At 40.9% G+C, this 15,369-nt stretch overlaps 1 long non-coding RNA gene across 2 annotated transcripts; it reads right to left on the bottom strand.

Annotated features, from left to right (window-relative positions):
* Positions 1-650: 650 nt before the first annotated feature.
* Positions 651-11,773, bottom strand: LOC109895903 (uncharacterized). 2 transcript variants are annotated; one of them, XR_002256047.2, is made up of 5 exons: positions 11,495-11,773; positions 11,258-11,367; positions 9,993-10,093; positions 9,471-9,578; positions 651-7,444 (listed from the first exon to the last, which is right to left on the bottom strand). It is a non-coding gene; the product is annotated as an uncharacterized LOC109895903 (long non-coding RNA). The 2 variants fall into 2 exon arrangements; XR_002256046.2 differs by having other exon boundaries at positions 9,471-10,093; positions 11,495-11,770.
* Between the last annotated feature and the right edge of the window lie 3,596 nt (positions 11,774-15,369).

A 15,369-nucleotide genomic window follows, 5' to 3' on the forward strand; every position in this document is an offset into this window, starting at 1 on the left:
ATTCAACCAGATGATGTCTCACAAAGACACAATTTAATATTTAATTTCCTGGGTAGATTACTGTCAACTTGTGGACATTTTGACCATTACAAAGGGTTACAAATATTATACTTATGATGTTAAAAAAAAGGTGACAATCTGGCATCTTGAAAGTATGCTTTCTTGAATGGACATTGTTGTTGAAGTGCTCCTCACAGTTTGAAGTGGGTTGTTAATCACAGGCGCTTTTCAGCGTTGTGAATATTAAGGGCTCTGCATGTGTCAAACACACTGTGGTAGTAATCACACTACGCTATGATTACTGCAATCAGGGACCAAATACATAGCCCCAGTCACCTGTCTATCACTCCACAGAGGCATGCTGGGGTGGGCTAGGCAGCCCGGGGGAGGAGTGGCTGGCTAGCTGTGACTGTATGAATGCTGCCTCCTGAAGACAATATGAGAGAGCCTCCATGGGGGATTTTCACACACTGGAATACAGAGAGAGAACACAGTGAAGTGGCAACCAGCTGTTCTCACAGGGTGATAATATACTTCAGGAAAAATCATTATTGAACTTAAAATCGGTCCAAGAATCACCAGGCTCAGGGGAATGTTTTTGGAACATTCAAAAAATAAATACTGTAGAGGGAAGACGCAAGACAAAGAAGTACTTTTTAAAATAGTTTATTCAACAGAGACAAGGGCATGGTAAATATGTTTTATCAATACAGCAGATGAAATAAAAGATAGTAAGGTTTTTCAACATCCCAGCCATATTTTGTGAATAATTCTGTAGTGACACCACACAAAGGACAAGGATCAAAACCACTTAGACACTGTGTTGACTAGTGACGCTTTTGATTGAAGCTACTCTGAAAGACACTAGGTCCTCCAAAGCAAAACTGCTTCATCGTTTGATCACACAATTTGATTGTCAAGCCGTAAGAAGCTTGTCTTTATCCAAGAATAGAACCCACCTTTGACAGTTGAGTCTGTATAATAAATGTGGTCTTAGTTTTTGCTAAATCAGTTCTAAATGTGCATTTGTTTTTACTATTAATCCCCATTAGCTGCTGCCAAACAGCTAAATTAATGCAGTTGTACAATTTTAAAAACATTACAATACATTCACAACAAATTTCTCAACATACTGTGTGCCCTCAGGCTCCTACTCCACTACCAAATATCTACAATACAAAGTCCCTGTTTATGTGTGTGTATAGTGCGTATGTTATTGTGTGTGTGTGTATATGTGTGTGTGTGCCTATGTTAAGTGTATGTGCCTATGTTTGTGTTGCTTCATAGTCCCTGCTGTTCCATAAGGTGTATTTTATCTGATTTTTAAATCAAAACATCAGTTACTTGATGTTGATTTTGAGTTCCATGTAGTCATGGCTCTATGTAGTAATGTGCACCTCCCATAGTCTGTTCTGGACTTGGGGACTCTGAAGAGACCTCTTGTGGCATGTCTTGTGCATGGGTGTCCGAACTGTGTCCAAGCTGTTTGTTACGGACAGACTTTTCTCCATCTTAGCTTCTGTTCTATCAATATGTTTTGACCATGACAGTTTTGACACAATCCAGGGTTACTCCAAGCAGTTTAGTCACCTCAACTTGCTCAGTTTCCACATTATGTATTACAAGATTAAGTTGAGGTTTAGGGTTATGTGAATGATTTGTCCCAAATACAATGCTTTTAGTTTTAGAAATATTTAGGACGAACTTATTCCTTGCCACCCATTCTGAAACTAACCGCAGCTCTTTGTTAAGTGTTGCGGTCATTTCAGTCGCTGTAGTAGCTGACGGGTAAAGTGTTGAGTCATCCGCAATTGAGTAGAGCCAGTGGCATGTCATTACTACAGATTGAAAAAAGTAACGGGCTGCCCTGGGAAATTCCTGATTCTACCTGGATTATGTTGGAGAGGCTTCCATTAAAACACCATCTGTGTTCTGTTAGACAGGTAACTCTTTATCCACGATATAGCAGGGGATGTAAAGCCATAACACATACGTTTTTCCAGCAGCAGACTATGATCGATCATGTCAAAAGCCGCACTGAAGTCTAACAAAACAGCCTCTACAATAATTTTATCATCTGTCATTTGTGTAAATAGTGGATGAAGACAACATTGCTATAGCATAACGTTACTCCATAGAAAAACCCAGCCAACACAGTTCGGAAGAGTTTGTGCATATATTATGAAGACATTATGTGACGTTTTTGTTCGTTTTGGACTTCGGTGGGCTTTTTTCGGCTGTTCTGACACATCCAAAACATTCTAGAGGCAAACCGAAGTTCTGAGACGAAATTAACCCCCATTCATCGGTGATTGGTCAACCGTAGGGATTCTTCAATAAAGTCTTTGTTGTCATTTAAAGATAGACGACTCGTTTTCATGCACATTTATTAATTGAGAAATACTGCACCAAAAATCTTAGATGTACTATTGCATGACTAAGATCTCCTCTGCAAAAAAGTCTAAATTAATGACAGATTTCCTGAATTATCTTCGATTAATGCTGACTATTTTAAGGAAGCATGTACTGGCTATGGCATCTCAAATTGACAAACAGTACTATTGCTGCTTTTTCAAATTTTCAAGCAAAGGTCTTTTAAGGGAGTATGTGGCAGACTCATTCGGTTCACCTAGCCGAATTTGGCTAGGCGCCAGCCGAACTGGAACATGCTGAATCCTTAACACTCATTCAGACAAAAACAATGACGGCATTATGCACACAGTTTGAGAATCAATGTACACACACACGTACACACGCAACACGCACACGTACACACACACACACACAGGAGGGGATGGCTTGCTGAACCAAAACCTGATAACTCTCAGCACAACATTAGTCATTTCAGTTAGTTTGTTAGATAATTAGTTAATTAGTAGGTTAGTTGGTTTGTTAGTTTCATGGGAAGCTGTTTCATGCCCCAATAGTTAGTGCTTTCTCACTCTAGTGCAGGTTAAGTAAAGTGTCAAACGATCAAGGACACAGGGATGTCTATCCTCATGACGACTCAGGAAGTAAAGACACGATACTGCATGGCCTACTAGATGCTGTTTGATCTCACCAAAGGGCAGGATGAAGTGATGGGTGATAAGTTGGTCGCAGCATGGTTAGACAGCATTGAAAGAAGCACCACATGTTAGTCTGAGAGAAGATACAGTATGTTAGTAAGAGCAGCAGGTTAGTGTTTTTTGTCATGAATGTTGTTCTGGAGTTCACTCTGCAGAGTGGTCACTAGGTAGCACAACCACAAAGTCATGAAATCTGATGTTAAACCTAATGTTAAATGTATCCATACCCACAATGTTAGTGCTAATGACCAAAAAACAAAAACATTTATTTTTACAATATAGACAATTTTGACTTTGCAGCTGGCCTATCTAAGGGGAAATCGGTCAGTTCTGCCTTCAGGACAAGACTCATGACAATAAACGTCAACCTGCGTAAGAGCAAAGAATCAATGGCCAAATTCTGAGGCCTCATCTGGGGTTGTTAGTACCAGTCACCACTCAGTTAGTAGTAAAACAGGTAAGGGTTGCTATTTACTTTGGTTTATCTAATAAGAGAATACACGTGTCTATGCAGGCTACAAACCAAGCACTGAGCTGCAACACCTTTTAGAGGTTGGCCACACAATGGACAGGGGGACAAACATTTGTCAGCCATTATTTGTTAAACTATTAAGATGGACAACTTAAAAAATAATCATCTTTAACATAGTTACTGAAACATTTGTAACATGTTTTTAGGCGTCCCCTGAGCAGAAGTGTGTGGTCAACCCAGTGAGCTACATGTAGGTAGGTGCGCTTTGTCTTTAAATCTATTGGTTAATCCAGCTTCCCATCCCAGATCCTGGAATCATTCTCACCGTTGTGCTTTAGGGGCCAAAAGTAAAACATCTCAACAAGCAACTTACTGAGCTTAAGGTTATGACAGATAGATAAATACATAGTTATTGTATATGATTTTGGGTGATCTGTGTCTGGTGGAAGAAAGGTTTCAGGAAAATGGGAGAAGATTCTGTTTCAGACTCTGTGCACAAAGCAAAGAGTAGTTAATGTTAATGTGTTTGAAATTACAAGCCCAGCCAACATCATCAACAGTACATACAGGTTAGTATTAATAACCACAGGTCTGCTAGCCAGATCACCCTCGATACAAGTCAATATTCAACGTCCTTCCATGTCTGAGGACGTCGGGAGATGATGTGGAAACTGGCCTCTAAGGGCAACAGTGAGAGTGCTGTTAGATTCAAGTAGGTTTCAGTTTTTCTAGGGGGTTATAGGTGGGGATGGCAGATAGCAAATGGCATCTGCCTTGTGTCCCAAAAGTTGTGTGTTCAAATCCCTCAATATGAAGTTGTTTTTGAGATTTTTGTTTTAAGCCTATTCCAAACCTTAACCATTCGTAGTTAATACCTAACCTTAGCCTTAAACACTGAAATTTGAAGTTTGGAAGAAATTTGAAATGTGATGTTTGAGAAACATGGATGAACGTCTAATTCTGACGTGAGACTGTCAGAGCTAGTTGCAGCATACATTACATGCACACACACACACACACGCACACACACACACACACACACACACACACACACACACACACACACACACACACACACACACACACACACACACACCAGAGAGGGGGATGGCTTGCTGAACATAAACCTCCAAACCTGATAACTCTCAGCACACAATTAGTCATTTCAGTTAGTTTGTTAGATAATTAGTTCATTAGTAGGTTAGTTAGTTTGTTAGTTTCTGGGAAGCTGTTTCATGCCCCAATAGTTAGTGCTTTCTCACTCTAGTGCAGGTTAAGTAAAGTGTCACACGATCAAGGACACAGGGATGTCTATCCTCATGACGACTCAGGAAGTAAAGAAACGATACTGCATGGCCTACTAGATGCTGTTTGATCTCACCAAGGGGCAGGAAGAAGTGATGGGTGATAAGTTGGTCACAGCATGGTTAGACTTCATTGAAAGAAGCACCACGTGTTAGTCTGAGAGAAGATACTAACATACTGTAAGAGCAAGAAATCAATGGCCAAAGTGTTAGGCCTTATCCAGGGTTGTTGTTCATATACCAGTCACCACTCAGTTAGTAGTAAAGCAGGTAAGGGTTGCTATTTACTTTGGTTTATCTAATAAGAGAATACACATGTGTCTATGCAGGCTACAAACCAAGCACTGAGCTGCAACACCTTTTAGAGGTTGGCCACACAATGGACAGGGGGACAAACATTTTTCAGCCATTATTTGTTAAACTATTAAGATGGAACACTTTTTACAAAAAATAATACAATTCTTTAGCATAGTTACTGAAACATTTGTAACATGTTTTTAGGCGTCCCCTGAGCAGAAGTGTGTGGTCAACCCAGTGAGCTACAGGTAGGTAGGTGCGCTTTGTCTTTAAATCTATTGGTTAATCCAGCTTCCCATCCCAGATCCTGGAATCATTCTCACCGTTGTGCTTTAGGGGCCAAAAGTAAAACATCTCAACAAGCAACTTACTGAGCTTAAGGTTATGACAGATAGATAAATACATAGTTATTGTATATGATTTTGGGTGATCTGTGTCTGGTGGAAGAAAGGTTTCAGGAAAATGGGAGAGGTACAAGTTAGTATAGTTCAGGTTAGTGTAAGTAACAAAATGTCTGTTACCAGACATTAGTACTGTTAGGTATTAGAGGGTATTTGTTAGTGTATTTATTAAGGAATGCCAAGAGAGCTGATGGTTTGGTTTCAATGGGTAAGGTAATTAATTACACTAAGAGCCACACTCTTAAACTCAAAATGTACACCTACACCACAGGACTTTGTTGGCACCTTAATTTGGGAGGAAGGGCTCATGGCTGGAGCAGAATGAATAGACTGGTATCAAATACATCAAATATATGGTTTCCATGTGTTTGATACCATTCCATTTGCTCCGTTCCGGCCATTCAAATGAGCCGTCCTACCCTCAACGGGGCTTGGGGTTTAGTTTGGTTGATTATCTTGATTAGTGACTGTTAGATTGTTAGTCCAGGTTAGCAAACCAGGATTACTCTGGTGTTGGTTAGTTCTATATGACTCCAGCTGAGGTTATTGGGAGTTGCAGTACATGCAGAAATCACAAGACAAACCAGGCCTCGGGAGACCATCCAAACACCGCCACAAACACTGACACAACCCTATTAAAGTCGTAACATCCTCATAACACTCCTGTAACGTTAGAGTAGACTAACGATAACAAGCATGAGCTGCTGGAGTGGTATGGGTATGTCAGCTGGGTTAAGACGTCCGCATGCTTCCCAGCCAAAACAGTTCAATAGAATTTGTGCATATATTATAACATCATTTTGTGATGTTTTTGTTAGCTCTGGACTTTAGTAATGTTTTTTTCGGCTGTTCGAGCTCAACATTTTTTCTAGAGGCGAGCCGAAGTCGGTAGCCCGAAATCTACACTCCTTCGTTGGTGATTGGTCAACAGTAGGGATTCTTCAAAAAAGTCTTTGTTGTAATTCAACAAGAGACGACATGTTTTCATGCAAATGTTTTCATTGAGAAATACTGCACCAGACATCTCAATTAGATGTCAAATTGCGCGACTATGATCTCTGCAAAAATGTCAAATTGTATGACGGATTTCTTGAGTTATCTTAGATTCATTCTGAATATTTGGAGTAAGTTTATACTGGCTATGGCATGTCAAAATGGACAATCGGTACTATTGTCGCTTTTTTATTGTTTTCCAAGTGAAGATCTTTTAAGGGAGGATGCAAGCCCACTTGTTCGGTTTGCCTAGCCAACTTCGGGAAGGCGTCAGCCAAACTGAAGCATGCTGATGCCTTTAGGAGCACATCAATTAAATTAGCAGGAAGGCCATCTTAGCAGACTCAACCTTGTTAGTCATGTTAGACATCAGAGGTAGAAGGAAGTGAGTAAGGTGTTAAAAGTGTTGCCAAGGTTACCGAGAAGAGAAAGGTGCTGACAGCATGAGGAGAAGCAGGCATCAGAGAGAGGTGTTAGTCTCTCGCTGCTTTGATCAGCTGAACAGTGTGGAAGGGGATGATAAAGTGTTATTTTACAGAGGAGGGGAGAGAGCTCCCTCAGGTAAACAATATTTAAAGAAATGAAAGCGCCAAAGCATCAGACAACACTAAAACCCCACCCTTTATGGGTCTCTCTTATGGCATGAAATGTGGTCCTGAATGACGTCCTGAATGACGTCGGCATAAAATAGACTACAATTAAAGGGGCCAGCAACGTGCCAATGGTACTTCCAAATAATAATAATAACAATAATAATCACTGTAAGGTCTCCTTCTAACACAAATCGATAGCAAAAGAAGTGTGCTCCGTCAGTAGCCTTGTAGTAATGTTCATTCGTCAGTGGGTGAAAGCCATAGGTCCCAGTTCCTGTCCCAGTTCCAATTCGGTAAGGATGAACCGCGTTGACAACTGCAGGGGAGATGACATGACAACACAGTCACTGAGTTCTGTTCTACATTACACAAGATGTGTAGACAACTGAGCAGCAGAGAAAGACTGATGGACTGAATAGCAGACAGTTTGACAGGCGCAAAGAAGAAGTGACACCTCAACTAAAACAGGTGGAGGGAGCAGAGAAGCAGCCATTAGTTTAGGCTGACATGGTGCTAGGGTGGAGAGGACAACAGACATTAATTCTGCACCCGAAATGTCACACATTCTGTCGCAAAAATTAAAGTCAAGAGGGCTCTTTGAGAGTGTGTGTGTGTGTGTGTGGGGGGGGGGGGGTGTAATCTGTGAAATGCATGAAATCAGGATTATTGGCCAGGGGCAGGATTCTAAGCTTTAAAGCTTCTGCAAAGAGAGATCCAGAATATGTTTGTGTTGCCTTGGTGAGGACAATCTCCCCCACACCACGGTCCCCCACCCTCAACTCCACTCTCAGCACATATGTAGGCTACCCTTCCACAGCCTCTTTTTCTCTAGCTCTTGGTTGACCTGACCCAACCAAACACATTTTATAGGCTGATCTGGCATACGTCATATATTAAAGATAATCAGCCATGAAAGCAGATTAGACAAATCTGATTTAGTTATGGCTCTACTTTCAGGTTGTTTTGCTCTCCACCTCTTCTCTGTGACAGTATAGGGCGACTGCACTGTTATAATGCGGTGGATTTATAAATTAACACACTAAACTAATCCCTTACTTTCCATGTCACCCTCCCTATCATATACCCTCTCATATACCCTCTCTTTTAGATCACTCACAGCCGAAAATATTAATATGTTATGTTCATCCAATGTCTGCCATAATTTTGGATGACGTGATGATGTCACCGCTGCTCATGCTGCTCCCTGTGCGCATTGATTGCTAGTGCGCATGTGATGTTGGTCCACTTAAACCAGATGCAACCCGGATATAGACAGTCCATGAATCGGCGTAAGCGAACGTGAGTAGATTACCTTGAAAACAACAGTCAGACATCTTGGACGCATTCTCCATTTCTTTATACCTCAGTGGATAGATCAGGTTAGATACACACAGACCGCGTAGACCGCATGAGAGAGGAATGTACACAACATAACAACGAGAGGGATAGAGACCATTCGTGAAAGTATGCCTTATCTACTTTGAAGAACCAGTAAAATGATTTTGTCAGACAGCTAGGCAGGCTAGCCTAGCTAAATAAGATGACTAAAGCCAGTAGTACAGTATGGGGAGCACAGAGATACCATTAGATGGTTGTCTGGCTGGCTGGCTGTTACTGCCTAAGCAGAGATGAGCTATGACTAAGGCAGTGGGGTCCCCAGAAATAATGTTTAAAAAAATGGTTCCTGCTGAAAAAGTTTCAATACCACTGCTTTAAGGAATTCAAAATATTAAAGTCATCAAATAAAAACGAAGTAATATACACTACTGAAATATTGTATTATTTCATAGTAATTTACTATTTTTCTATTGATGTCTACCCAATGTGGACCTGACAGAGACAATGGAATATGTTCAATGTTTTGGCAATTAAAGGTTCACTATTGTGGGGTTTGGAATTTCCATTAAAAACTCTAAAATCATTTTAATGCCATTATTCCATAATGCGTTTAATTAATGTAAAAAAATATTTAAATCGGATAAGAACGTGATTATATTTTAATAATCGAACCAACTTCAAAAAGCACTTATCGCTCAGCATGAACCTTCTCTCTTGGCATGAGAACATACTGTACAGTACATCCTCAAACACAGCACTGGTCTTTGTGTCAGTAGAAGGCCCTTGAACCAGTGTGCATTTGCTCAAATGCCAATATTCTAACAAAACCTCACAGGCATATCGGGGGAAGAGAGTCCACCTCAGCGTAGGTTTCTGGATTGTCTTTCTAACAAGGGCATTTGAAAGGGTTTTGGCTCTCTCTGAATATAGATTGGCAACAAATATACATTCTTAATTAATCAATGACTTCAACAAAAATAAATTAGTTTGAGAAATAGTTGTACCTGTTTAGAAAACAGCTTTGTAGACAGCTCTGTCAGTCTGGTCATGTTGTTGACTCGTCTAAATGGCCTCTGAGGGCTGGCACCATCTCAGTATCCTCCTCAGCATATCTGGAGAGAAACACAGAGCAGCAAGCAGCAGAAAGTGGAACGCAACCCCCTGGAACACCTGCCCCCAAAACCCTACCAAAGAGAGGCTGGACCATTGGACTTGACTACTGCCTAAAGATACCATGAGATGCAGGAGGGAAGGGTTAATACAATTCCCAGAATCATAGGTGATTAGGAACAGTTACTAACTGACCTGATTAACCTTTTTTTTTATCTTATTTGAAATGTTTTACCTTACACTGACCTAATTGAAATGAATATCTTGCTTCGGTAGCTCCCCTAATAAAAACAATAGTCAATACAAATTTCATGGAGGAACGGAGCCAACAAGACATCATTACCACCAATAGTAGTGGTTAATCCTCTGTCTTTAGAATAACCCCTTCAATATGTGTGGATATACTGGACGCATACCTGTCTCCCTACTCCTGTATTCATCAGTCCATCAGGGACCCCAGGGAATCTCAGTTGTCATGGGGACGTGCGTCCTGCCAGCTGGGCTGTGGGTTTGGCCACTGTAGACAGAGGGCATCCATTAGCCAGCAGCACTGTTCTATTTAAACAGCAGCAGTGGAGGTGGACAGGGTGAGATAAGAACTGTTTCTAATAAAACTAGATGGATGCACACGGCCCCTGCTTCATCACAAACTGATGTGGTAGAGGGGCATGAATTTCTCCTCAAAGAAAAATGTATGATGTATAGGCATATCCTATAATTATTTATTTATCTCCATCATGGAACAGAATAGCTAGCCTAAACGAACAAGGCATATGATACAGTGGTAGCTGACTCACTGTGCTGTTGCTGCATTCGAATGTCTAAATTATTTACTATGTAGGGCTTGACTAGTTGGTCCTGCAGAGATTTGCCTTTAAACTGAAATGGGGGCATTGAAATGGTATTCAGATCTCATAAATCCGCATATACAACGAGTGTAAAAAATATTAAGAATACCTTCCTAATATCGAGTTGCAACCCCCCAACCACCCAAAGGCACTTCAATATTTTGTCTTGCCCATTCACCCTATGAATGGCACACATACACAATCCATCTCTCAATTGTCTGAAGGCTTCAAAATCCTTCTTAAACCTGTCTCCTCTCCTTCATCTACACTGACTGAAGTGGATTTAACATCAATAAGGGATCATAGCTTTCACCTGAATTCACCTGGTCAGTCTATGTCATGGAAAAACTGCAGGTGTTCTTAATGTTTTGTATACTCAGTGTATGTCTGTCACTGAAAGTCTCTCAATTAGCCCATGTCAGTAAAAACACATTTGACTAGTCAATTAGTCTAGCCAGCTATCTAAATGTGTAGTAATTATATCCAAATTACCGACCATTTCATGTTCATAATGTTTTGTACATTGTGTTACAAGACATACTTTCCAAATGCACCTCAGAATGAAGCTTCGTCACACAGACTGATGATTAAATGATGATTAAAACCATTGAACACCATACATTATGACTGTTTTAATCCTTTCTCACCCTATATTCTCTTCAGCATAATGATCACGGGTATTATTCTCCCCAGGACAGAAACCAGGCAATGGGACAATAATTGTAGGCTGTCTGAAGCTACGGTTTTGGGAGCGTTTCACAGATTAAAATGAAGAATTAAACATATTTTTAAACGAATATCAGAAGATAGAAAATCGGTCAGTGGTCTCTTACCTTTTGCATTGATGCAAGTTTGACCATCGGTCCAAAATGCACCTGTCTCGCACCATCTGTGTCAGCAAGGATGGCGCGATAAAGGGCTCCAACTGTGTCCGACTAATCCTCTTCGGGTAGAATGAGCGATGTACAAAATTGTCAGTGATATATAGTATAGATATTCTGAATGAAAAGCGAATCTTTATCATCAATGGTTTTGTGATGCAGAGCGCACAAAAACCTATTCCAATTTACCCGTGGAGTGCGTCAGTTTGCCTTGAGCAGAGAGGTCGGGTGAGAGCGGAGCAGCTGCCTCTGATGGGCGGTTAATAATGGAAAGTAAATAACAAGACTGAAGCCTGGACAAAGGAGTGTTTGGATGGCACGAGGAATTAACCCGCAGATGTCTGTATTTTGTATGCGAGCGCATGTAGGCTACGGACTCCAGCTGCCACAGATCTACGAGTACGTTCTATTGTAATGCAAACTGGTGACAGAATGAATGCCTGTCAGTCTCCTCTACCATCTGCGTTCCCTCGGTAACCAGAAACTTGCCTGTAGGAGCCATCCAAGCGTTTTCACATTGGCTACAGATTATGCCTAAAACAATATAATCTCTGCAGTGAGTCTGAATACAATAGAATGAAACACTTAATCCGGGGATGTCTAGGCCAATGCCATTTTAGCCCATATAGTGTCCAGTTTGGTAAGAAATTATCATATGATTAGCCTTGCCTGCACAGTGCCATGGGGAAATTGAAAGAAAGAACCCTCCTATATGTGTGAACCCCTATAATCTATTCTAAATAATGGCCTCATCTCACACGTAAAGCAATTATATGCTAGAATGGTCATTTATTTTTTTGTAAACTCAGCAAAAAAAGAAACGTCCTCTCACTGTCAACTGTGTTTATTTTCAGCAAACTTAACATGTGTAAATATTTGTATGAACTTAACAAGATTCAACAACTGAGACATAAACTGAACAAGTTCCACAGACATGTGACTAACATAAATGGAATAATGTGTCCCTGAACAAAGGGGGGGTCAAAATCAAAAGTAACAGTCAGTATCTGGTGTGTCCACCAGCTGCATTAAGTACTGCAGTGCATCTCCTCCTCATGGACTGCACCAGATTTGCCAATTCTTTCTGTGAGATGTTACCCCACTCTTCCACCAAGGCACCTGCGAGTTCCCGGACATTTCTGGGGGGAATGGCCCTAGCCCTCACCCTCCGATCCAACAGGTCCCAAACGTGTCCCATTGAGATCCGGGCTCTTCGCTGGCCATGGCAGAACACTGACATTCCTGTCTTGCAAGAAATCATGCACAGAACGAGCAGAATGGCTGGTGGCATTGTCATGCTGGAGGGTCATGTCAGGATGAGGCTGCAGGAAGGGTACCACATGGATGTCTTCCCTGTAATGCACAGAGTTGAGATTGCCTGCAATGCAAATCTGACCATCAACCCTGGTGAGACAAAACCGTGACTTGTCAGTGAAGAGCACTTTTTGCTAGTCCTGTCTGGTCCAGCGATGGTGGGTTTGTGCCCATAGGCGATGTTGTTGCCGGTGATGTCTGGTGAGGACCTGCCTTACAACAGCCCTACAAGCCCTCAGTCCAGCCTCTCTCAGCCTATTGCAGACAGCCTGAGCACTGATGGAGGGATTGTGCATTCCTGGTGTAACTCGGGCAGTTGTTGTTGCCATCCTGTACCTGTCCCGCAGGTGTGATGTTCGGATGTATCGATTCTGTGCAGGTGTTGTTACACGTGGTCTGCCACCACGAGGACGATCAGCTGTCTATCCTGTCTTCCTGTAGCTCTGTCTTAGGCGTCTCACAGTACGGACAATGCAATTTATTGCCCGGCCACATCTGCAGTCCTCATGTCTCCTTGCAGCATGCCTTTGGCACGTTCATGCAGATGAGCAGGGACCCTGGGCATCTTTCATTTGGTGTTGTTCAGAGTCAGTAGAAAGGCCTCTTTAGTGTCCTAAGTTTTCATAACTGTGACCTTAATTGCCTACTGTCTGTAAGCTGTTAGTGTCTTAATGACCATTCCACAGGTGCATGTTCATTAATTGTTTATGGTTCATTGAACAAGCATGGGAAACAGTGTTTAAACCATTTACAATGAAGATCTGTGAAGACATTTGGATTTTTACGAATTATCTTTGAAAGACAGGGTCCTGAAAAAGGTATGTTTCTTTTTTTGCTGAGTTTATATTCATTAGTATCCAGCATGGTGCTGTCATCCAACAGTCTGCCCTCGGAGCCATTTCTCCACTCTTGTTTGAAGGTTGTTCATTAACTGTTCTCTTTTCTCTTGTTTCCTTTCATCTCTCACATAAATTAATTCTATCCACAATTAAAGCTATCACACACAATTTTGTAATTTGGCAGAACTATCCTTTAAACGAAACGCGTTGTAAGATTTCGTCACTTTGGGATTTTGTAGCTGAGGGAAACAAACATGACATCACGTTGCTACTTCCTGAAAAGATTGAGAGCTTGTTCACTGAATTTAGATTATTTGTCTTTCTTTTTTCAATGTGTGAAGCATGTTTTGGCATAATGATATTAACTATTTTAATAAAACAGAGCTACTGTCAAGTTGCTGTAATGTCAAGCCAAAATAAGTTCATGAGTAAGAATTTGCTTAACAAGTCACATAATAAGTTGCATGGACTCTGTGTGCAATTATAGTGTTTAACATTATTTTTGAATGACTACCTCATCTCTGTACCCCACACATATTTATATGTAAGGTCCCTCAGTCGAGCAGTGAATTTCAAACACCGACTCAACCACAAAGACCAGGGAGGTTTTCCAATGCCTCACAAAGAAGGGCACCAATTGGTAGATGGGTTTAAAAAAAAAGCAGACATTGAATATTCCTTTGAGCATGATGAAGTTATTAATTGCACTTTGGATGGTGTATCAATACATCCAGTCACTACAAAGATACAGGTGTCCTTCATAACTCAGTTGCCAGAGAAGAAGGAAACCGATCAGGGATTTCACCGTGAGGCCAATGGTGACTTTAAAAATGTTACAGAATTTGATGGCTGTGATAGTAGAAAACTGAGGATGGCTCAACAAAAATGTAGTTACTCCACAATACTAACCTTATTGACAGAGTGAAAAGAAGGAAGCCTGTACAGAATACAAATATTCCAAAACATGCATCCTGTTTGCAACAAGTCACTAAAGTAATACTGCAAAAAAATGTGGCAAAGCAATACACTTTTTGTAATGAATACAAAGTGTTATGTTTGGGCCAAATACAATACAACACATTACTGAGTACCACTCTCCATATTTTCAAGCATAGTGGTGGCTGCAACATGTTATTGGTATGCTTGTAACTTTCAGGGACAAAAAATACAGAAGGGAGCGAAGCACAGGCAAAATCCTAGAGGAAAACCTGGTTCAGTCTGCTTTCCACCTGACAATGGGAGAATAAGTCATCTTTCAGCAGGACAATAATCTAAAACACAAGGCCAAATCTACACTGGAGTTGCTTACCAAGACGACAATAAATGTTCCTGAGTGGCCGAGTTATAGTTGACTGAAATCTATGGCAAGACCTGAAAATGGTTGTCTAGGAATGATCAACAACCAATTTGACAGAGACTGAAGAATTTAAAAAACAATAAAATGGGTAAACGTTGCACAATCCATGTGTGGAAAGCTCTTAGAGACTTACCCAGAAAGATTGTAATCGCTGCAAAAGGTGCTTCTACAAATTATTGACCTTTATTTAACTAGGCAAGTCAGTTGTGGGTTAACTGCCTTGTTCAGGGGCAGAATGACAGATTTGTACCTTGTCAGCTTGGGGATTTGAACTTCCAACCTTCCGGTTACTAGTCCAACACTCTAACCTCTAGGCTACCCTGCCACCCAGTGTAGCCACACACTTAGCGGGAATAGGTGTGAATACCTATGTAAATTAGATATTTCTCATTTTCAATGAATTTGCAATTCACTTTTTCATTATGGGGTATTGTGTGTAGATGGGTGAGATTTTTTTTTTTAATCAATTTTGAATTCAGCCTGTAACACAACAAAATAAATCAAGGGGTAAAGGGGTATGAACACTTTCTGAAGGCAATGTATGTTATTTTCAG

The sequence above is a fragment of the Oncorhynchus kisutch genome, linkage group LG8 (genome assembly GCF_002021735.2).
Source record: "Oncorhynchus kisutch isolate 150728-3 linkage group LG8, Okis_V2, whole genome shotgun sequence".
Taxonomy (NCBI): Eukaryota; Metazoa; Chordata; class Actinopteri; order Salmoniformes; family Salmonidae; genus Oncorhynchus; species Oncorhynchus kisutch.